Below are 22,581 nucleotides of genomic sequence, written 5' to 3'. Positions count from 1 at the left end.
CCTTCTGGCCAAGGATACCTTTGATGGGTGGGAGAACTCGGCCAGGCCGTGGGGAGTGGGTGACCGTTTTTCTTACTGCTGGTGATTCTGACATTCGGTGAGTTTTGAGCCAGTGTGTTCAACTTTTCATTTTGTTTATATGATTTTTTTTTTTAAGTCCATGGATTTTAAACTTGGCGTTTTTTAAAGTCGCCCTGTTTTGAAAGGTGTTTTCTAAGCAGATCTTTAATGGAATCGAGAGCCTCTGAGCGGAGCTACACGCGGCAGGAGCGCGCCAGGTCCCGAAGCAGGGTGGCTCCTGGGCAGTGCAGGCGGCTGGGGGACAGACTCCAGCCGAGGGGCCCTGAGGTGCTGGGGCTCCCCTGGGATCAGGGGGGAGCTCGAGCCCCGGAGCTCAGCCCCGTGGGCGTTTCCTTATCCGCGGGTCCTGGCTCCTTCCATCTGACAGACCCGCTGGCTTCGATGCTACCGAGGGCTGGGTCCGGGCTGAGCCATCGTGGTTCGTTGGTGCTGCAGTGTTGTCAGGGTTTCTGTCCAGACTTCCAAGCTGCTTTCAAAGTGTGTGTGGTGGGGGGAGGCGCTCCTCAGCCCCCTGAATCCGCAGGAGGGGTGGTGTTTGCTGTTTGCACCTCTCCTCCTCGGACAGGCAGGGTGGCTCTAGGGCCGAGAGCCGGAGGCAGCCTCTCTAGGGGAAGGAACCCACAAGGGGTGGGTAGGTCGGCCTCGTGCGGGACATGGAGATGGCTTTGAAACACCGCTGATCCCTGGAGGCCACGGAGCAGCCTCGGCTGTCAACCGAATCCCAGAGACCCTGGCTCGCTCATCTTGCTCACCAACTGTTCAGATCCGGTTCCTTTGTTTGCTTCTGTTCTTATTCTTTTGCAATTTCCACATCTTTTGACAGTCGGGGGGGGGAAACACACCACCCACGATAAAGGGTTCGTTCCATCCCGGGTAGCGCTGTTCCTTAACTCTGGCAGAACGCTTCTGAGAAGGTTTCCTTTTTTATATTTAAAATGTTACTTTTCTGTATGATGTGCATGCGAGTTTACCGTAACTTTTCTTAAACTTTTTAGTGCCGTTTCTAGTATATTCCTGTAAATGTCAGTTACTGAAAATGAGTCCAATGTAAGTAGTTTTAGCTTGTTTATTGCAATGCTGGCCTCAACACAACAGAATAAAAATGGTAGAAAGTATTCTTTGATGTTTCTGGTAATCATGGACCCTGCTCCTGGGGCATTTGTTTTGTTTTCATAATAAAAGGAAAAAAAAAAAAGAGGTGCCTCTCTGTGCCTTTTCTTGTGCTTTCAGACCCGACCCCCCCCCCCCCGCCCCATTGCTGACCTGTGAAGGTTCTGCCCGGCCCCAGGCCTGAGCACACCCTCCTCAATTCCCCAAGCACGCATCCTCCTGGACCAGACCCCTGCCCCCCCACCCCCCAGGCTGAGCTCCCCGAGGACAGGGACTGAGCTGCGTCCATCTTGGAGTCCCCGGCCCCAGCCCAGGCTTCCTCGGGGCAGACGGGGTCTTGCTGCATGCTAGGCAGCTTAGTGCCAGCTGGCTGCCAGCAGCCTGGGGCACATCGGCCACCTGTACACCTGACCAGTGCAGACAGTGGCCAGCGCCTCTGCGCGTTTTAGGTTAATCCGAGGGGCTGTGAGTGTGCAGTACAAACTTTCCAGATAAGCCTCAGCAGCTTGCTTTCTTCCCAAGCAGGACTTGAAGGGCTGCAGAGATGCTGACAACAGTTATCTCCGGGGGATTCCAGTGTCAGGGCGCCTGGACGGGGCAAGCCTTTCCTGCAGAGGCCTGACTCTAAACGGGCCCGGGTTCCCCCTTCACCTCCCGGCGGTGCTGAAGGGAAACCTGCCCTCCAGCCTCGCGACGTGAGGCAGCGAGCTGGCTGAGGCTCTGGCAGCGAGCTGGCTGAGGCTCCATCAGCCAGGACCAGGCTCCGGCCGGACACGTGACCTTGCGGATGCGGTCGGACCCAGCAGTGGCCTCCTGGAGGCTGTCTGCCAACCAGCTGGCATCGTGCAGCTCAGGACATGCTCTGTACCTGGATGGCACGGAGGTCTCTGCCCACCCACCTGCGGGCTCACAGGAGCGCTGCTGACCAGACAGACATTCAAGGTGCGATGTAAGTGTCCCATCTGCACAGCTGAGCAAGGAAAGTCACAGAACCAGCCGTGTGTGCAGGACGCCGCCTCTGGAACTGATTGCATCTGCATCTGCCAAGCTGCTCACTGCCACGGTGCTCGGCACGTTTCTGCATTGGGGCTTTCGGCAATCGTTAGATATTACTGTTATTAAAAAAAATACCTGAGAGCCAAGTTAGGTTGTGGACAAACAGATAAAAGAGGAAGGAAAGAGGCCCCTATGGGAGATTTATTTAGAAAACTCCGCTCCCGCTGTGGCCCAACAGAATCGGCAGTGGCCCGGGAGTGCTGGGACGCAGGCTTGATCCCCAGCCCGGCACAGTGGATCGGGTGCTGCTGTGGCTTAGTTCATGGCTGTGGCTCGGATCTGATCCCTGGCTTGGGAGTTCTGCGTGCCACTGGGCGGCCAAAAAAACCAGAACAAAACAAAAAGCCAAAAAAAAAAAAAAAAAGGAAACAAAACTCTGCTTTGACAAGAGACATTGCACATTTGCCCTGCCACACAGACTTGAATTACCGCAGCCAGCAAATCCTTGTAAAAAATGACTCATAAATCTGCCCACACAGGTGGGCCGAGGAGGCCTGTGTGAGATACTAGTCAACACACATCCAACACCGCACGTGGCCGGGAGCTGCCGGCTCCGGGCGGAGGCTGAAACACCGCTGGCGGAGAGTGTCTCGGCCTCTGATTAAATCTGGCATTAATGCAAGCAGCGGATGTGTAACTTAATAGTTTCGGGTTTCCTTAATGCTTTGGGATGCATTTGCCCACAAGCCTCAAGCATGAGAAAGCTGGTTACAGAAGCCATCATGGTGGGTCACACACAGTGATCGTTTGGTAGCGAGACTCAGAATTCAAGTGCCACCGAGTTCCCGCTGAAATGCTGCTGCTGACCATTTAAGGTAAACCCATCCTGGTCCTGCAAATGGGTGTTCGACCATACAGGATGCCAGTTTCCTCAGCCTTTTCTAGGTCTGACCCATTTTTTTTTTTTTTTTTTTTTGGTCTTTTTAGGGCCGCACCCGTGGCATATGGGCGTTCCCAGGCTAGGGGTCAAATTGGAGCTGCAGCTGCTGGCCTACACCACAGCCACAGCCACGCCAGATCTAAGCCACGTCTGCAACTTACGCCACAGCTCACGGCAATGCCGGATCCTCCACCCACTCAGGGGGTCCAAGGATTGAACCCTCATCCTCATGGATCCTGGTCAGGTTCGTTACCACGGAGCCACGACGGGGAGTCCCCTGACCCATTCTGTACCAGGCAGAGCGGACGCTAAAACAACCTGTAAGAATGTGAAAAGGTTGTGTGACTGGACGTCCCTCTTGCTTGCTTTATTTGGAAGCATAAGCAGAGTGGCATCCCGTCGTGCCCCAGCCTGGGCTGTGCCCGCAGCGCCCGGAAGCTCAAAATGGAGGCCAGAAGCCAAGTCCACCAGTCACCCCGACTGCAAATGGGCTGGGGCGCCATCCCTGGCATCCTGGGGTCCTTCCGCTGCAGCTCAGCCTTCACGTTCACAGCCAGGACCTCCGGGCAAGGGCTGGAGGTGGAGACAGGGCGGCGCCTGGGCTCGCTTTTCACACCAGAAGTTACATAACAGAGCAAAACTTGGACTGGCCCGTGTCCCGGGAGACCTCCAGCTTGTTTCTGTCCCGGACAAGGATGGCCTCGTTCCCGTACTGAGAGTACCACATGCTTCGGCTCCGGCTCAGGTACGTCCCAGGTGGCACAGATTCCAACTTCTGCTGCTGCTGTTGCCAAATGAGCAAGGAGGTGTCTCTGTATCGAAGCCGGGCATAGCTTTCAGACAGAGCTTTCTCTGCCAGCGGGACGCGCCCGCTCATCACTGGCGGAACCTCCCTTCTGCAAGGGAGGCCTCTGAGCCAGGCCTCGTGGACAGTCGGTGGCTTTGCAGTGGACACACGAATAAGTTTTTCAGCTGTGGGGCTTGAGGATGCCTTACCTAACTCAGTGGTAGAAACGAGAGATGCAGGCCATGTGTAGGCAGCCCCCTTACAAGGGTTCTTTGCAGGGAAACGTAAGAGGAGCCTCGGAGCATGTTCTGAAGAGACACCCAAGAACCACACGAGAGATGACAGCAAGCAGATCAGCAGTGTCCTGGCCACAGTTTCCTGGGGACAGTCAGGTATGCCCTTTATTAGGACAATGCACCCTCCTGGGGGGGGGGGGTCTTGTCAGGTGTCCACTGCAATTCTGATACCACCCCTTGGACCGCTTAACTTGAAAAGATGGATCTGAAGGGATGCTGTCCAGCGAGGCGGAAGTCGACAGCAGCTGCTCCAAGTGGCCTCTGCTGCTCTGTGCTTGGGCCGGCTTTCAGCACAGCACAGGCGCTCTGATTCTTGCCAGGAATCTGGAACCAGCATGTGTTCTGTGCTTTTTTTTTTTCCCTCTCCCCTGGCTGGTCTTCAGCTCTTCCCAAGGGGTTGCTACAAAGAAATGAACACGCTGTCATGTTGGGGAGGAAAGGGCCATGGTGGCAACAGCAGGTTCTCAACGCTCTGGGGATAAGAGCGTTAAGCCCAGCTACCAACACATTTCACCACTTCAAGGGCGCCCTGGTGAGGCAGACCCTGGGACTGGGTTTAAGGGGTAGGTGCTTCAATCCCAGATCTTTTATTGGCTAAGAACTGGGGGATCTGGGGGAAAGGCTTGTTGGGGTGTTAGCATCTGGATCCGACAGGGCACGGGTCGCGGGGCTCAGAACTGACCTGCCCATGATAGGGGTACACCAGCGCCTTCTGCCGCAAGCATCCGGGAGGCCGCTGGACCAGAAAGAAAAATGACGTCAGGCAAAACCCAAACAGCGCAGCATCCACAGCTGCCCCCCGCCCCATGCTTTCGCAGCCAAGCAAGCTCACTTCTCCTTGCGTGTGGCCTGTGCCCCGTCGCCCAGCCCCGTTCCCACTACCCGCGGCCGCTGAACCCCCGGTGGACCGGCCCACGCCCAGGATGCCCCCACAGCACGCCCCCACTGCCTCCCCAGCATCCCGCCCTCCCCCAACGCCGCCCCCGTCACCTAACCCGCGCCCCCCCGCCCCCGTCGTCGCCGCCCGGGCCACCCGCGCGGTGCGGCCTCAGGGATGCGCTGGCCGCCCGACGGGGCGGTGCCAGCTGGCCGCGGGTCCGCGTCTCCATGGCAGCGCCGCAGGCATGCCGAGCCGAGCGCCGAGGCCGGGCAGGCCGGCGCCACGAGCCGGAGCGATCGACCGCTCCGCGGGGCGGGGCGGGGCGGGGCGGGGGACGGGGCGGGGCGTGGGCGGGGCGGGGCGGGGCGTCCAGCCGTTGTCCTCCCGCCGTTACTATTGGTCTCAGCCTGTTATTGACCGCAGCTTTGTGTCGCTGCTTGCGTCCTCCTTCCGCTGCTGTCGCTGTTGCCGTGTTAGCTTCCTTGACCCTAATAATCGATACAATTGTTTGCAATAATTCAGTGCTGTCCCGGGCGTACACTCTCGACCACAGGTCTCGACTCTCCCATGTCACCCACCCCGAGTCGGCCGTGGGAATTAGGTCTGTCTCCTGCACCCCACCTCCAAATCATGCTCCAGTACTGCTCTCCTTTGGTATCTGTCCTTTTCCTTACTGAAGTTTCATTTTTACGGTTTTCCCCAAGGCTAATTAAGAAAGTCGTCGTAAATGACATTCATAGAACATGGAACCCAGCGCTGTCGAATGCACATTCCTGACCAGGACACAACATCGACCAAAACTGACTCCTGAAATCGGTTTCAGTGCAATTCAAAGCATTTAAATCATACGCGAATAGGGTCACAAGAAACAGTGTAAAACAGCCAACAAAGGATAACTAGAGTTCCTGTTGTGGCTTAGCGGGTTAAGAACCACAGTGTCTGCGGGCGCACGCTGTGGCGAACCTCTCAGATGTGGCTCAGAGCCGGCATTGCTGTGGCGTAGGCCTCAGCTGCAGCTCTGATTTGACCCCTCCCCTCGTCTGCGGATTTCCATGTACTGCAGGTGTGGCTGTAAAAATTAAATAACTAGAAGAAAACCCATATACTTGATTATTTTAACATATATCCTCAAGCTTACTCAAGTATACAAAAACATTTTTTTTTTTAATTTCTCATCGGTTAGAGAGAAACAACACAAATTTTAAAAGGTAGGGAGTGGAATAAATTAGGAGGGTGGGATTAGTAGATACATGCTCCTGAATGTAAAATAAATAAACACCAAGGACCTGCTGTATAGCACAGGGAACTGTATTTAATATCTTGTAATAACCTAAAAGGAATAGAATCTGAAAAAGAATATATATACACACACGCACGCCTATATGAATATATACACGTGAATCGCTGTGCTGTACACCCGAAACAGCACAAATCAACTATACTTCAATTAAACAAAAAAAGAAGAAAAGAGTGAGACAGTTTCACCTTCTCCCCACGAAAAGGACACACGAAGTCCCACCAGCTGTGGTGTCCTTTTCTGGGCGAGGTTAATTACATTTCTGATTTAGCCTTCTTCTGTCCGAATATTCTTTTACCTGAAACTAAACTGCAAAATTAACTTCCCACTAAACAGACGGAAAGTCTTAAAGGGAGTAAAGAAATAAAAGACTAGCTAGAGGGAGTCCCCACAGTGGCTCCATGGTTAATGCACCCGACTCGTATCCGTGAGGACATAGGTTTGATCCCTGGCTTAGCTCAGTGCGTTAAGGATCCAGTGTTGCCATGAGCTGTGGTGTGGGTCACAGACGCAGCTCAGATCTCATGTTGCTGTGGCTGTGGTGTAGGCCGGCGGCTACAACTCCGATTCAGCCCCTAGCCTGGGAACTTCCACATGCCGAAGGTGCGGCCCTAAGAGACTAAAAAAATAAAAACATCAAAGACTAGCTAGACACAAATTCGTACTTACTTAAGAGGTAGGGGAATAGGGACAATTGTCACTGTCCTTGTCCCATCACCGTCAGAAGGCATTTCATCTTCCCTTCGCAGGCTCTCCGCTGGCTGAGGTTTCTTTGGCTGGTGGGGATTGATGCTTTCATTCCCGAAGGGCCCAAACCCTGTCACCCTCCTGTCTGTCTGTCTGTCCATCCTTCATCTATATACTTACCCACCATCTGCCGATCTATCATCTGTCTGCCTATCGCTCGCTCTCTCCATTTACCACCTACTATCCATCTACCTATCTGTCTGCTGCAGTTTTCCTTTTGTCGTTTTTGCCATTAATGGTAAGAGAACTAACAGGCACCGTAGAGGCGGAGGAGAATCCCCTGGGCTCCAGACACAGTTCTCCCTGCCCTCGACCTCAGCGTGAAGCGATAACTCCCTTTCTCCTTGGCATTTGGGTTCCATCACTCTGCTCAGTGAGGAAGCTGCCTCTCAGTATATCGATTCGGTGCCATCAGGAGCCCCACGTTTCCAAGGGGCAGCCCCAGCTCCCAAGTCAAAGAAGCCAAGGGAGGTGCTCGCTGGCGGGCCTGTCCTCCCTCGAGAACCAAGCCTCCCGTGCCATCAGAGCTCAGACGTGGGGCAGAATTGAAGGGATGGGGGCATCCCTGGAGGGCCCCCTCCCACCGCCACTCTTTGGTTCTCGGACACAGTGGTCTGGCTGGAGGGGACAGCCCCATGTGTTTGTTTGTGGCTCGAAGCACACACTTGACTCTGTAAGCCAGGGCCTCACCTTCCCATGGCGTTGTCCCCAAGGGGTGCCGTGCCCATGTCCTGGGGAGGCCAGTCCGTTCTTGGGGGAGGCGGGCGGCGGGGAGATGGGGTGTAGGTAACTCCCGCGGCTTCTGTGAGCCCCGGCCCATTGGTGCCCTTCTTCTGCTCGGCGCTGAGGGCCCTGCTCAGCAGCACTGCTGTGGGAGTCGCGGGCTGGTCACCCTAAGTCCGCGGACAGGTGGCCGGCGGACGATTGAGGTCAGGGAAAAGCGAGGCCAGAACCGGCATCCGTCCCACCAGGACAGCACCTCTGCCCCTCTGTGATGGCCACATCCTGCAATGAACATGCCACCGCCTGGCTGGCTGGGTCCCCCGGGGTGGTGCTGTCCTGGGGACTCAGGACTGGCTTCCGTGGTGGGTGGGCTGCGCCGTCAGCAGGGGCGGTGGGCAGGGCCGCCCAGGGGGAGGGGCCAAGGTTGTGTTGTCATCGAGGCGGAGCCTCCGCCCGCCCTCCGTGATTGCTTTACACAAGCAAGCAGGTGCGGGAGGAGAGAAGAGGCTGAAGAACGTTCCAGAGGGCGCCTTGTGTCTGCCTGATTCCTGAGAGCCTCCTGGCGGGGGTGGGGGTGGGGGGTGGGGGTGGCGGTGTTGGAGACCTCTCTCCACCTGGGATACTGGGATGCAGATGCGTCACACTCCGTGTCCTTTCTAAGAAGTCCTTCCAGTGCCTCTTCCTTGTCACCAAGCTCCCAATCCTTCTCTTTCCAAGCCCGTAACCATCCAGCCCGGTCGGTAGCAAGTGCCTGAGAATCAGCGTCGGTCCATGCAATGGAAGCCTTTCCGGTAATTAAGAAAAGGAACGGAGCGTGGATATATGTGCTTCAACACGGAGGAATCTTGCAAACATGCCAAGTGAAAGGAGCCGGTTACCAAAGACCGCGGATGGTGTGACTCCATTGATGAGAAGGTCTGGGCCAGGGAACCCCATAGAGACAGAAAGTAGCTTAGGGGTTGCCTAGGACGGGGGTGGGGATTAGAAGAGAGTGGAGAGCTGGGGGAGGGGTGGGCTGGTTAGTAGATGCGAAGTTTTTTTTTTTTTTTTTTTTTTTTTTTTTGTCTTTTTGCCTTTTCTAGGGCCGGTCCTGCAGCCTATGGAGGTTCCCAGGCTAGGGATCTAAGCCGAGCTGTAGCTGCCAGCCTACACCACAGCCACAGCAACGCCAGATCCTTAACCCACTGAGCAATGCCAGGGATCGAACCTGCAACCTCAAGGTTCCTCGTCAGCGTCATTAACCACTGAGCCACGCCGGGAACTCCGGTAGATGCGAACTATTACGTAGAGAGGGTCAAACCACGAGGACCAGCTGTGGAGCAGGGAGAACCACACTCGGTATCCCGGGATAAACCATCATGGAAACCAACAGGAAAGAGAATGTGCAGATGTGCGTCAGTGAATGACTTTGCATCCTGCAGAAATTGACACAACGTTGCCAATTAACTACACTTCAAAAAAGAGGCATATAACAACAAAAAATAAGAGATTGGAGAGTGACAGCTAATAGATGTGGGGATTCTTTTAAAGAGGCTCAAATGGGCTCGGGTTAGATTGGGGAGCATCACATAATCCTGTGACGATACTAAGAATCTCTGAAGGGTGCGCCTGAAGGGGGTGGATTGTGTGGCCCATTTCTCAGGAAATGGGTTTTAGGGTGTTTCGTTTGTGGCTCAGCAGGCTACCAATCCCACAAGTAACCAAGAGGATGCAGATTCGATCCCTGGCCTCGCTCAGTGGGTTAAGGCTCCGGCGTTTTTTGGTATGAATAGCAAAGTTTATGGTGTTTTAATTGATCCCATCCCAACTTCCCACAAAGATCTTTAAAAAAACATTTTTTTTTTTTTAATGGCTGCACCCACAGCATATGGAAGTTCCTGGGCCAGGGATCAAACCTGAGCAGCAGTTGCTGACCTACACCGCAGCTGTGGAAATACCGGATCCCCTAACCCACTGCACCCGGCTGGGGACGGAACCTGCACCTCCACAGCTGCCTGAGCTGATGGAGTCAGCTTCTTAACCCACTTTGCCGCAGAGGGAACTCCCTCACAATGATCCTAAGAGCATCACACCAGCATCAGCCCAGCCATCTCGGTCTATCTATCGTGGCAAAGAGCATACAAAGTGAGAGGATTCGACCCCTGGGCTTCCAGGCAGGAAGCAGACTTGACAACACACAGAAGCCTCAAACAAACTCAGCTACAGTCACGGGAGGAAGAGTCACTCAGAGGGTAGAGCCAAGAGCCATGAGGAAGTAGTTCCTGTTGCGGCGCGGTGATAACGAACCTGACTCGTATCCTTGAGGACGCGGGTTCGATCCCTGACCTTACTCCGTGGGTTAAGGATCTGGCGTTGCTGTGAGCTGTGGTGCTGGTCGCAGGGCAGCTCAGATCCCGCGTTTCTGTGGCTGTGGTGTAGGCTGGCGGCTGGAGCTCCGATTGCACCCCTAGCCTGGGAACCTCCATATGCTGAGGGTGTGGCCCTAAAAAAAGACAAAAAAAAAAAAAAAAAAAAGAGTGAGAGAGCTATGAGGAATCACGCCTGGAGCCTGGAACCAAATAATCAATGCCCAGAAATTCAGACATATTACAGACTTGGGACTGCCGTGCCTGTTCCCACCCCCGCCCCCACCCCACCTTTGCGTCCTGGGCATGTGGGCGGGGAGAGATCACTGGCCTTTTGGTCTGAAGGTCTTTACAAGGACTCTGCACCTGCGAAGCCTCATTTGCACCTGCACCTGATTTAGATGCTAAGAGCACGGGGCTGTAACAGATGAGGCTTTGGGGCGGGGCCAGGGAGGAGTGGGTTTATTCTGCATGCGCAAGAGGTGTAAACAGGGAGTTCCCCTCGTGGCGCAGTGGTTAACAAATCCAACTAGGAACCACGAAGTTGCAGGTTCAGTCCCTGGCCTTGCTCAGTGGGTTAAGGATCCGGCGTGGCCGTGAGCTGTGGTGGAGGTCGCAGACACGGCTCAGATCTGGCGTTGCTGTGGCTGTGGTGTAGGCCAGCAATGGCTACAGCTCTGATTAGACCCTTAGCCTGGGAACCTCCATGTGCCGTGGAAGCGGCCCTAGAAAAGACAAAAACAAACGAAAAAAGAATTGTAAACCGTTCATGGCCAGAGGATGGACTGTCACAGGTCTAAACATGCCCACAATTCCTTGATACCCCTCTTGTCACCTGGACTGTTGGCTGACCTCGGTGACCCTTCCCTAAGGAACAGCATGTGGCAGAAGTGACACCGCGTGACCTCTGAGGCTGGGTCCATAGATGGTGGGACGGCGTCCTCTTGGCTCTGTCTGCCACTATCTGCTCGTGGAACCCAGCTGCCCTGTTGCGTGGAAGTCCAGGCCACATGGAGAGATGTCCCCTGGGTGTTCTAGCCAACAGCTTGAGGTCCCAACGGATGGCCAGATGTCCAGGTGACCCCAGCCAGCCCCAGGCCCTGTGCCACCTCAAGCCGGAACCGCCAAGCTGAGCCAGCCAATCCCCCAAAGCATGAGAGAGTGATAAATAGCTGTTGTTATGCCACTAGGTTTGTTCCTCAGACTATAGAAAGGCTGCGAGTCTCAGGAGGTCGTGCTGATTCAGCCTCTAGCAATCCCCCAGAGGCCGGGGGGGTTCCTTCTCCTTGGGGCCTGTCACTTGGGTGAAGGGCCGGACAAAGATTTACAGCGTGTCCTGGTGACTGTGCAGGGTCCTGGCTCCAGGGACCCTGCCGCCTCATCAGTCCCGGGCCCTGGACCCCTGAACCAGGGGGAGAGAAATAGGGGAGAGGCCATAAATCTCCCTTTTAGCCACCTGACTTCCGTGGTCAGGTTTCGGGTCAGCAGACCTGGGGTTTTTCTGCTGTGGAGATTAAGAGCCGTTTTGGTGTGCCCTTGGGTTCCTGGAGATGTGGCCGTCGTGACACTGGGGGAGCTTAGTACGTTAACGGTGTGAGTGTCCCCTGGGCCCACTGGGGTGACGCAGTTGGTGGGGGGAGGTGGGCAGGTGACACGTTTCGTCTTTCTCCAAGCCTTTGGAGTCTTTCTGCTTCATGTCGGTGAACTTTGGGCATTTCAGCCTCGTTCGGCCCAGGGGCCACCCTGGAGTCTGGTTTCAGTTCCAGCTGCACGAGCTACACACCAAATCTGGAATCTCCGGTAACGGTGCTTGGAGTTGGAGGTTGGCTCATCCAGCGTCAGGTCCTGCTTCCGGGGCCCCACGCCCGCACGCACGGGCTGGTTTCTGCCCGTCTGCATGGGTCAGGTCTTTGCATCCTTTTAGTGCAGAAGCTCTAGCTTCTTGGCTCGTCCTCGGCCCCAGGGCGTGCTGAGATCTAAGCCTGCCTGTGGCTCCAATGCCACCGGGCTGGTGGGGGCGGGGTTTGCCGAGAAAAAGCATCTCCTTCCAGGACAGTTTGTCCAGGGGAGATTATGACACTGCTTCTGAGAAGCTCCTTCCTCTGGCAGGACAGGCTCAGAGGGGCTGGGGGGTGAGAACTTCTCAGCTTCATCCAAGTCTAACCAGATGTCGCTTTTTAAGAGTCTCCTTCCCAGCTGATGCCACCTGTTCCAAAGACTGGGCAAGGCTGCGGACTCAACTGAGGTTTTTTTTTTGTTTGTTTTATTTTTTTAAATGGTCAAACCCTCGGCATAGGGAGGTTCCCAGGCTAGGGGTCGAATCTGAGCTGCAGCTGCCAGCCTACACCACAGCCACAGCAATGTGGGATCCGAGCCACACCGGCATCCTACACTACAGCTCACAGCAACACTGGATCTTTAACCCACTGAGGGAAGCCTGGGATCGAACTTGAGTCCTGATGGACACTAGTCAGGTTCATTACCCCTGAGGCACGATGGGAACTGATGTACTTCTGCAACCCACCGAATATAACTCGCTGTCTGATACGCTGCAATGTTGGCCCAGTGGCTGCAAGAAATAAGATAGTCCTCAAGGATGGCTGTGGAGACTCCATGTTTTTCTTGACCGTGACCTGAGCTGAGGGTTTAAAGTGCTGAGATTTTTTTCTCTGTGCAACGGTCCCAGGGCTCAGAAACAGCCATCCCACACGACAGCCCTGGGGCCATCGCTGCTGTCACCTGTCAAGGTTATCAGTGCCCCCGAGACACCGTCTCTGCTCATCAGCATCCCCGTAGGAGGAGTTGCGAAGCCTGGGCAGGCCTGGGTCACCAGAACCCCACTTCTCAATCCCAGGGGCCGGCTGCTCTGTCCGAGCCCAAGTCCACGACCAACCCACTCTCCAAAGTGCCCACTTGAAAGTCAGCTTCCTGAGACCCCGTTTGGTACCAATTTAGGTGTTTGTCAGGGTCCCACGAGGAAACAGAAACAACACCAGTTATTCAAATAAAGAGAATTTAAAGAAATGTTAACGGGGTAAAGCAAGCCGTTAACTAGATCACAGAATGCATTGAACTCTAAGCGCCGTGAATGTAGCAGGAAGCAGCTACCCTCTAGGACTGAGGGATGGAAGCCTTGGGAAGGCCCCATGGAGCTCAGGGGAGGGGGCGCTATTGGTTCTGAAGGAGGGTCCTCCTGGACCCAGACCCGAGGGGCTCGGTTGTGTTTTCTCAGGGCAGAGTCCTGGGGGGGGCTGGCCCTGCCGGGGCTGGGGAACTGCAAAGCGGACTCAGCAGGTGCTGCCAGGATGGAGCCTGGCTGGGGCCCCTCCCAGGAGCAGGAGTCAGGCAGGAAGAAGCAGGTACACGGGAAGGGTTTGAGGCTGAGAAACATTAACTTAGAAATCCGTGCGGGTCTCCTGTCCAGAAGAGAAAAAGAATTGGGTAAGAAAAAGAGACAAACAATAGTTTTGTTGGTTTGTTTTCTTTTTTGGCTGCCCCTTAGCATAGGGAGTTCTGGGCCACGGATCAGATCCGAGCTGCCACTGCAACCTACGCTACGTCTATGGCAATGCCGGATCCTTAACCCACTGTGCCAGGATCAAACCTGGGTCCCAGATCTCCAGAGACACTGCTGATCCTGTTGTGCCACAGTGGGAACTCCAAGAGTTTTAAAAAAGGTAATTAGGGAGTTCCTGTCGTGGCTCAGGGGGGTGAAGGATACAACGCTGTCTCGGTGAGGATGTGGGTTCCATCCCTGGCCTCACTCAGTGGGTTAAGAATCTGGTGTTGCCCTGGCTGTGGCTGTGGCACAGGCCGGCAGCTGCAATTCTGTTTCAAACCCTGGCCTGGTAACTTCCATATACCCCAACTGTGGCTGTAAAAAAAAATAAAAATAAAAAAGCTGATTAGGAAAATCTAAATTAAACCACACATGAAAGCACTCAAATCCACAAGAAAGTCTACAAGCAAAAAGATTGGCATTCCCTGGTGGCCTAACCATGAAGGGTCCAGGGTCGTCACTGCTGTGGCACAGGTTTGATCCCTGGCCTGGGAACTTCTGCATGCCCCAGGTGAGGCCAAAATAAATAAATAAAAGAACAAGATTGATGGGACCAAGTGCCACTGATGGCCAGCGTGTGTAGTAGTGGTGGGTACTGTCTCTCTTTGCCCGTGGGAAAGCCAGTTGCAGAGCTACTTTGGAATATAGTGTGTCCTTTGCCACGAAATCTGAGGCACGCTTATCCCATGATCCAGCAATTCCGCTCGTAGGGGTCATCTCGCAGAGCCGCGTCCATGTACACACGTGGATTCGTGGGCAGAGCAGCACGCGGGCGCACAGCTTAACACCGGAAACCACTTCATAGGTAGCATCATTAGGATGGGAAATAAACTGTGGCTTATTCATATAAAGGACGACTGCACACAAGAGCAATGCAAACGAGTTAAGTCTAGCACATACAAAACACGGGAATGAATCACAGAGACAAAATATCGTGGGAAAGGAAGCCAGCCCACACGCCGAAAACCTCCTTTGAAGGAGGCTGTTTGTATACACACCCAAAAGAGGCAGCACTAGTTACAGTATTTACGGCTGCATGTTCGGATGGTAAGTCTCCAAAAAAAAAGGGAAGGGATTGATGGAGTTCCCGCTGTGGCTCAGTAGTAACAAACCCAACTGGCATCCAGGAGGATGTGGGTTTGATCCCTGGCCCCACTCAGTGGGTTAAGGATCCGGTGTTGCTGTGAGCTGCTATGTAGGTTGCAGATGTGGCTCGGATCAGACGTGGCTGAGGCTGTGGTGTAGGCTGGCAGCTGCAGCTCAGATTCGACCCCTAGCCTGGGAACTTCCATGCGCTGCAGGTTCAGCCCTAAAAAGACAGAAAAAGCCGGGGGGGGGGGGGCGGAGGCAGGCGGGGGAAGGGATTGAGGACCACAGATGGCGATGCGGCAGGTAGTTTTGGGGGGAAGGCTGGGGGTACTTGTGGGAAGAGGCTTGCTGAGGACGTCTGGGATCTGGTCAAAGTTCTGCTTCATAGCTTCTTACTCTGCAGCACGGCCGGAAGCTGTCCATTGATGTTTTACGGATATTCCTGGCCATCAAATTTCACAGCAAAGATTTTTTAAAAAGCAAATCATAGGTTGTACGAAAACAAATACCTGTTAATTCCAGGCATCCTATTATTTCACCTACAATATGTTGCTGCTTTTATGCGTAAGCGCAGTAGCACGATCACATCTCAAAGGATCATTAGTCGCTGATACCTAATATCTGGTCGGTGTTCATCTTTTCCTGATAAACGTCATTATATATTTAATTTGTTGGAAACAGGATCCCCGTATTTGGTGGCCTGCCCCTGGATCTCTCTTTGTGCTCTCCCCGGCCGTTTCACCATGAAAGGAACCAGGTCACGTGCTCTGTGCACGGCCCACAGCCCGGATCTGGCTGATTTTGTCCCCACGGCATCATGAAAGTGTCCTTCTTCCCGCTGTGTGTTCGGAAAACTGGCAGTTAGATCCGAGCCTTGATCAGAGGAGGGTTTGACTTGTGAGCCTGGTTCCTTTGAGGGTGGCCCTGGGGACGTTTCCAGGACATCCGGCGGCAGGCGATGCCGCCAGCGCTGCATGGCGTGTGCTCTCTCAGCGTCAGGGTTGACCACTCACCCTGGCCGTTGGCAGCCGCTCATCCGGCACTTCTCCATCCGCCTCTCCCGAGAAAACGTCACCCGCCCTCAGTGATCTACGTGGCAGGTGATGCCGTTCATTGAGGTGTCATTCATTAAGGATTGCAAACTGGTGATCTTCCAACTCCAGTTTTACTTCTGCCTTTATTTTCTGGAATTCTTCCGTAAGGAAGAACTTTTCTTTCTTTGTTTTTATGTTAAAGTTTTTTTTTTGGGGGGGGGCTGTACCCATGACATATGGATGTTCCCAGGCTAGGGGTCACATCGGAGCTGCTGCCTGGCCGAATAACCCATACTATAGACTCTCTCCACCTTCCCTGCCCCCGTGTCCTTGTCAGGGTTTATAGCGAGGTGAATGGTGACGCCCAGAAAGATAGGTCACCTCAAACCCCTGAAACCTGTGGATGTGACTTTATTTGGAAAAGAGGTCTTGCCACCTGTCATCAGCTGAGACTCTTGTGATGAGCTCATCCTGGATTAGCTAAAGCCAATGACAAGTGTCCTTCTTAGGGACACACAGAGGAGAGACTCAGGGAGAAGAGGCGGGGCCAGGTGGGGACGAAGGCAGAAGTGCCCGTGACGAAGCCACAAGCCATGGCAGGCCAGGCGTGGCCGGCCGCCACCAGAAGCTCAGAGACACCCAGGGAACACATGTACCCCCAGAGCTTCTAGAGGGAGTGTGACCTGCCAACAACCTGACTCCCACTCTCCACTTTCCATCAGCAGTGGGGTCCTTGCTGCCCGCTGGCCGAGGCCAGCCAGTCCATCGTAGCTGCTCGGGTCTGCCTCCTGGGGCCCCTCACAACCCAGCAGGAAGTAACTGGATGTTGGAGGAGCACCCTTTGCCTTAAAAGAAAGGCTGGCGGGGGTGACTGGGAAGTCATCAGGATGGCCCCGGACCCCGGCTTGGGGGTGCCACTTGCCCCTCCCTGTCCATGGCAGGAGGAGGAGCAGGGCACAGCTGGGCCGGGCCTGACTGGTGCATGTGGCTGTTGGCAAAGACCTGTCATGACGGTGACAGCAAAGAAAATCAAAGGTGTGGCTCCTGGAAGTGGGGTTCCTGAGGTCCCCGGTTGCCGGACCTTGAGAACCTTGACCTGGAGGGCTGGGGGAGAGGCAGGAGGGAAGCCGGTGCCCTGAAATACAGTACCCCGGTGCCTGGGGAGGCTCAAGTTAAAGCGTGCAGGGGAGGAGCTGCCAGCGCTCTGTCCTGGTGGACACGCGGAACCAGGGAACAGACCCTCATTCGGGCAGCGGTGGCCGACGAGGACCAGGCCAGCTGTGCCAGGCTCTGAACCAGGGTCCAGGTGATAGAAATAACCTGTGGTCTGCAGGGACTGGGTACCAGGCAGGGCGGAGGGCACCCAGCAGCGCCCCCTTGTGGCAGTGGCTCAGATCCCCAGGTGGGCTGCCTTCTGGCATTTGGACCAATCAGAGAAGGGGAGGCTGTGGCTGGAGGGAGCTCTACCGCCTGAATCAGAGCAAGTGAGGCCTGAAGCTATCGGCCAAGAACAGGCCAGCCGGGACTGCCTTGGAACTGAGCCTGCATCCAGCGCATTGATGCACCCAGTGCAACCTCTGCCCTGAGTCATTCGTGCCCATTTCACAGATGAGGAGACTGAGTCTCAAAAAGTGACATATATTGGAGTTCTTATTGTGGCGCAGCGGAAACGAATCTGACTAGCATCCATGAAGACACAGGTTCGAGCCCTGGCCTCGCTCAGTGGGTTGAGGATGCAGTGTTGCCGTGAGCTGTGCTGTAGGTCGCAGACGTGGCTTGGATCTGGCATTGCTGTGGCTGTGGTGTAGGCCAGCACAGCTGATTCGACCCCCTAGTCTGGGAACCCTCCTACGCTGTGGGCACGGCCCTTAAAAAAAAAGACATAAATTGCTTGCTCAAGGGCACAGAGGGGCTGCTTGGAACTCAGGAGCACCCCCTCATGGCCTTTATCTCCGAGGGGCCCCCAGCCCTCCTAGGGTAAGCCCAAGCTCATGAGAAAGGCCAGAGAGGTGAGATCTCAGGGTCCTCCTTAGGCGCTCCGGGTCTCAGGAGGTCCCGCCTACGGCCCTCTCCTGCCCTGCTCCATCGTGTGCCCATGGAGGGGTCCCTGATGGGCATCTCCCACTAAACTTTGGTCTCCTGGCCCAGTGGTTGTGGGAGTGTTGGGCCTTTATCTTCTCCCACTAGAAGGGCCAAGAAATCTGCAAAGGCCCCTGTAGTGAAGCCCCTCCAGCTGAGCCCATCTGGGGGACCTGCCGGATCACTCAGCCCAGGGGACACCTACTGGGGTTGGGGTCACTACATCCCATCAGGAAGAAGTGTAGGACTGTACATTGGGGGTTTGTGGGGGCCCAGGGTGTCTGCCAGAGGCTGAGCTCTGCCCAGAAAAACAACACACCATGCTCTGGAACCCCCAGGTCCTCCCAAGAGGCCTCGGTGCGGCCTCTGCCCCTCTCACCGGAGAACCTCCTCCTGATCGTGATAATCCCGGGCGGGGCTCAGGCAGGGCCTTTGTGCTTGTGCCTAGAAGTGTTTTCGGGATGGATGGGTGGATGGATGAATGGATGGATGGATGGATGGATGGATGGGTGGGTGGATGAGTGGGTGGATAGGTGAATGGATAGGCAGCAGGGTTGATGGATGGGTGGAAGGATGGATGGATGATGGATGGGTGGACTGATGGATGGATGGGTGGATGGATGGGAGGGTGGAAGAATGGTTAGAGAGGTGGTTGGATAGGTGCATGGATGAATGGGTGGATGGGTGGATGGGTGGATGGATGGGTATGCAGATGGACGTGTGGATAGGTGGGTAGATGGGTGGATGGATGGGTGGATGGGTGGATGGGAAGGTGGATGGCTGGATGGATAGATGGGTGGATAGATGGGTGGGTGGATGGGTGGGGAGATTGGTGGGGGGTTAGATGAAGGATTGCTTTCACGCCAGGCATTGTGCTAGATGCAGGGAGGACACGATGGGGACGAGTCCACAGGCTGAGCCCAAAGGAGCCCAGGGTCCACCCCACTCCCAGGCAGATGTCAACAAGCAAGATGCTGAGGGACAGCGAGGAGGCAGGAGATAGTCCCTGAGGGAAGAGATGACTGAGATGGGTTTTAGGAAACGCACATATTTCCTGAGTGGCCCAGGCTCCTGTGGGCCCGGAGCTGGAGACAGTGCAGGTGGGGAGCAGGCAGTTCAGAATTGCAGGAGCACGAAGTACGAGGGTGGGTTTGGAGTGGGGGTTAGGAAATGGACCGTGGGGGCTGACAGGGGGCAGGGTGCCTCAAAAATCATGCCCAAGAAGCTATGCTCAGAAGGCAGAGGGAACAAAGGGCTTTTTTGTTCATTTGTTTTGGGCCAGAGCATGCAGTGGCTTGATGTGCAATCTCAGTTCCCAGGTCAGGGACTGAACCCAGGCCTCAGCGGCGAAAGTGCTGAGTCCTAACCACTGGACCACCAGGGAACTCCCTTGTTTGTTTTTTAATATAACATCTTTATTGAAATATAATTCTATGCAATCCACCCACTTGACGTGGACAATGTGGGAGTCCCTCTGGTGGCTCAGTGGGTTGTGATCCCAACCAGTATCCATGAGGATGAGGGCTCGATCCCTGGCTTCGAGGGTTAAGGATCTGGCATTGCCGTGAGCTGTGGTGTAGGTCACAGACCCCGCTTGGATCCAGTGTGGCTGTGGCTGTGGTATAGGCTGGCAACTGCAGCTCTGATTTGAGCCCTCGCCTGGGAACTCCCATATGCTGCAGGTGGAGCTCTGAAAAAAAAAGGGCGCGACTTAATGGCTTTCAGTATCTTTATAGAGTTGTGCAAACATCATCACCGTCCATCTGAAATATTTCCATCTAAAGAGACCCTGTACTCATTAGCAGCCCCCCTTGCCCCCCTCCTCCCAGCCCTGGAAAACCACTCATCTGCTTTCAGCCCATATGGAGTTGTCTGTTCTGGACGTTTCATAGAAATGCTTCATATGATATATGGCTTTTGCGTCTGGTTTCTTTCACTCAGCAGAATGTTTTAGACGTTCATCCAGGCTGTGGCAGGTGTCAGAACCTCATTCCTTAAAAATTTTTTTATTATAGTTGACTTAGAATGTTGTCAATTTCTGCTGTACCACAAAGTGACCCAGTTTACCCATATATATGTACGCAGTCTTTTTCTCATACTACCTTCTATCACGTTCTATCGCAAGTGATTGGATACCGTCCCCTGTGCTGTACAGCAGGACCTCACTGCTTATGCGTTCTAAATGTAACAGTTTGCATCTATTAACCCCAGACTCCCAGTCCAGCCACTCCCTCCCTCCTCCCCCTTGGCAACCGCAACTCTAGAAGCTCTTTCATTTTTAATGGCTGAATAACATTCCATCATCTGGATGGACCGCCTTTGGTTTCCCCATCATCTGTGGATGGACGTGCGTCATGTCCATCTCAGGCTGTTGTGAATATGCTGCTATGTACATGGGTGTTCGAGTTTTTGCATGGACACAGGGTGAGCTTTGAGCAGAAGGGAGCATGACCAGCAATATGGGTTAAGAGGGTCACTGCAGAGGGGATGGGGGTTTTGCAGGGGCCGGTGGGGGAGGGAGACCAGGAAGATGCCACCAAGCCCTGGGGGACTGTGATGCATAGCTGCTCCCCTTGGCTCCCAGCACACTCCGGGGGAGACTGCTTTTGTCACAAGTCCCCTGGGACAGGAAAAGCTTGCTGATTTTGAGGTGATGGAGGAAAACCCTTCACGGCACCTATCTTTTATTTCATTGATGCAATGGCAGCAGTCCCGGTTCCTAATCAGGGGAGCAGAGCCAGGCTTCAGGCAGATCCCATGCTGCCCAGTATGACAGCAGCCAGGAGCCACAGCGTGTGGCTGCTGGACTCTTGAATGTGGTTTGTTTGATGGAGGAGCTGAATTTTTAATTGTATTTAATTTCAGTTAACGTCACACCGGATATTCAGTTCAGTTTTGGGCAAACTTGTAAGTGTATTTAAATTACCCTAGGCACACGCGTCTATTTTTCAAATGATACGTCTTCTGAACTTTAGCTACGGATCAAACGCGTCCTTAACGGTGATCAGCGTTTCCGATGACAGTTTAGCGGTCACGCTGAAATGTGCTGAGTGTAAAAATGCCCTGGTTTCGAAGACTTCACAACATGCAAAGAGAAACGGAAAGGAGCTGGCGAATACGTTTTTGGGTTGATTCCATGTTGAAGTGATACTATTTCAGATAAGATGGATTAAATAAAACGAATTATTCAAACGGAATCCACCTACAAGGGGTTATTCTCCAGCCGTAAAAAGGAACGGAGGACGTGTTCCCAGGCGACCACGTGCACGAACCTGGCACCAGGCTGTGCGCAGGGAGCACACGTGTTCTGCGATTCCACGGACGCGACGCGACCGGAGGAGGCGGGGCCGTGGAGACAGGAAGTAGGTGGGCGTGGCGTGGGCGGCGTGGTGGGGGCGGCCGCTTGGGGTGGCTTTTGGGGGGTGAACGCGTCCCGGGGTCCAGCAGGCACCCCCCCCTTGGTTGTGTCCCCGGATTGCCCCAGGAGGGGACGGGGCCGCGGGTCGGCTGCTCGGGTGGGAGGGGTGTTGAACACCAGCGAGGACAGCGGCCAGACCTCGAGCGGGGCTCTGCAGGCTGTGTTCCGAGAACCACGGGTGCTGCCTCCTCGCAGCGGCGGCCCCAGTGTCACGGCTGAACCCGCCCAGGACCACATTCTGCGGCAGTGGTACCCGGGCCACCTCTTGCGTCCCGCGATGCACAGCCAGCCTGCTGGGGCTTGGGGCTTCCCTCAGCCCGAATGGGCTCCCACCTCTGTCCCCCGTTGAGGTGGCGTTAAGTGAGCTCCTACAGAAATCCGGGATCTGGAGTTCCCATCATGATTCAGTGGTTAAGGAATCTGACTAGGAACCATGAGGTTCCGGGTTCGATCCCTGGGCTCGCTCAGTGGGTTAAGGATCTGGCATTGCCGTGAGCTGTGGTGTAGGTCGCAGACGCGGCTCGGATCCCACGTTGCTGTGGCTGTGGCGTAGGCCGGTGGCTACAGCTCTGATTCGACCCCTAGCCTGGGACTCTCCATATGCCGCGAGAGTGGCCCAAGAAAATGGCAAAAAGACAAAAAAAAAAAAAAAAAAAAAAAAAAAAAATCCGGGATCTGCCTGGAATCCGGACTTCGCAGCCTCATGCCTGCAGATGAATTAAGCCCTGGAGGCCCCTCCCCTCCTTAGAGCCTTAAGTAATTGCTGCACCCCGACCTCGCAGGGGTCCAGACAAGAAGCACAGGCGGCAAGGTGTCAGAGGTCATGGTTAGGGGTATGATCCGCGGGCAGTGACATTTGACTTTGAACATTTAAATTTCAAAGTCAAAGCAACAAGCAATGAAAAGTCGTGTATTTTGCCTTTTGAAAGAAAATGTAAAAAGCCCACACCCAGCAATCCAGTGAGGCGTCATCTGACTCCACGCGGGCCAGATGGTCTTTTTCGACACCTATAGTTTCCCGGGAAATTGTGGCAGCTGAATTTGCATGATGTAGCTACAAATGGAATCTGCAAAATGTGTGTGTTCATGTGGTTTGGACGTGAGAATAATTCCTGTACCCGGTCATGTCGGGAAGAGTCGAAATATTCACTTCCCGTCCCCCAGGGACCAGGCCAGCTCTCGGTAAGTGCTTTCTGGACA

General features: G+C 54.6%; 1 long non-coding RNA gene across 2 annotated transcripts; it reads right to left on the bottom strand.

The window, feature by feature from the left end:
- LOC100628140 lies at positions 878-5,316 on the bottom strand. Of its 2 annotated transcripts, XR_002338152.1 has the most exons (3): positions 5,206-5,316; positions 4,893-4,946; positions 878-4,610 (listed from the first exon to the last, which is right to left on the bottom strand). It is a non-coding gene; the product is annotated as an uncharacterized LOC100628140 (long non-coding RNA). The 2 variants fall into 2 exon arrangements; XR_001303119.2 differs by having other exon boundaries at positions 4,893-5,304.

Source organism: Sus scrofa, chromosome 1, assembly GCF_000003025.6.
Source record: "Sus scrofa isolate TJ Tabasco breed Duroc chromosome 1, Sscrofa11.1, whole genome shotgun sequence".
Lineage (NCBI taxonomy): Eukaryota > Metazoa > Chordata > Mammalia > Artiodactyla > Suidae > Sus > Sus scrofa.
Note: the sequence above shows the minus strand (reverse complement) of the source record. Positions and strands in the feature narration are given on the sequence as shown.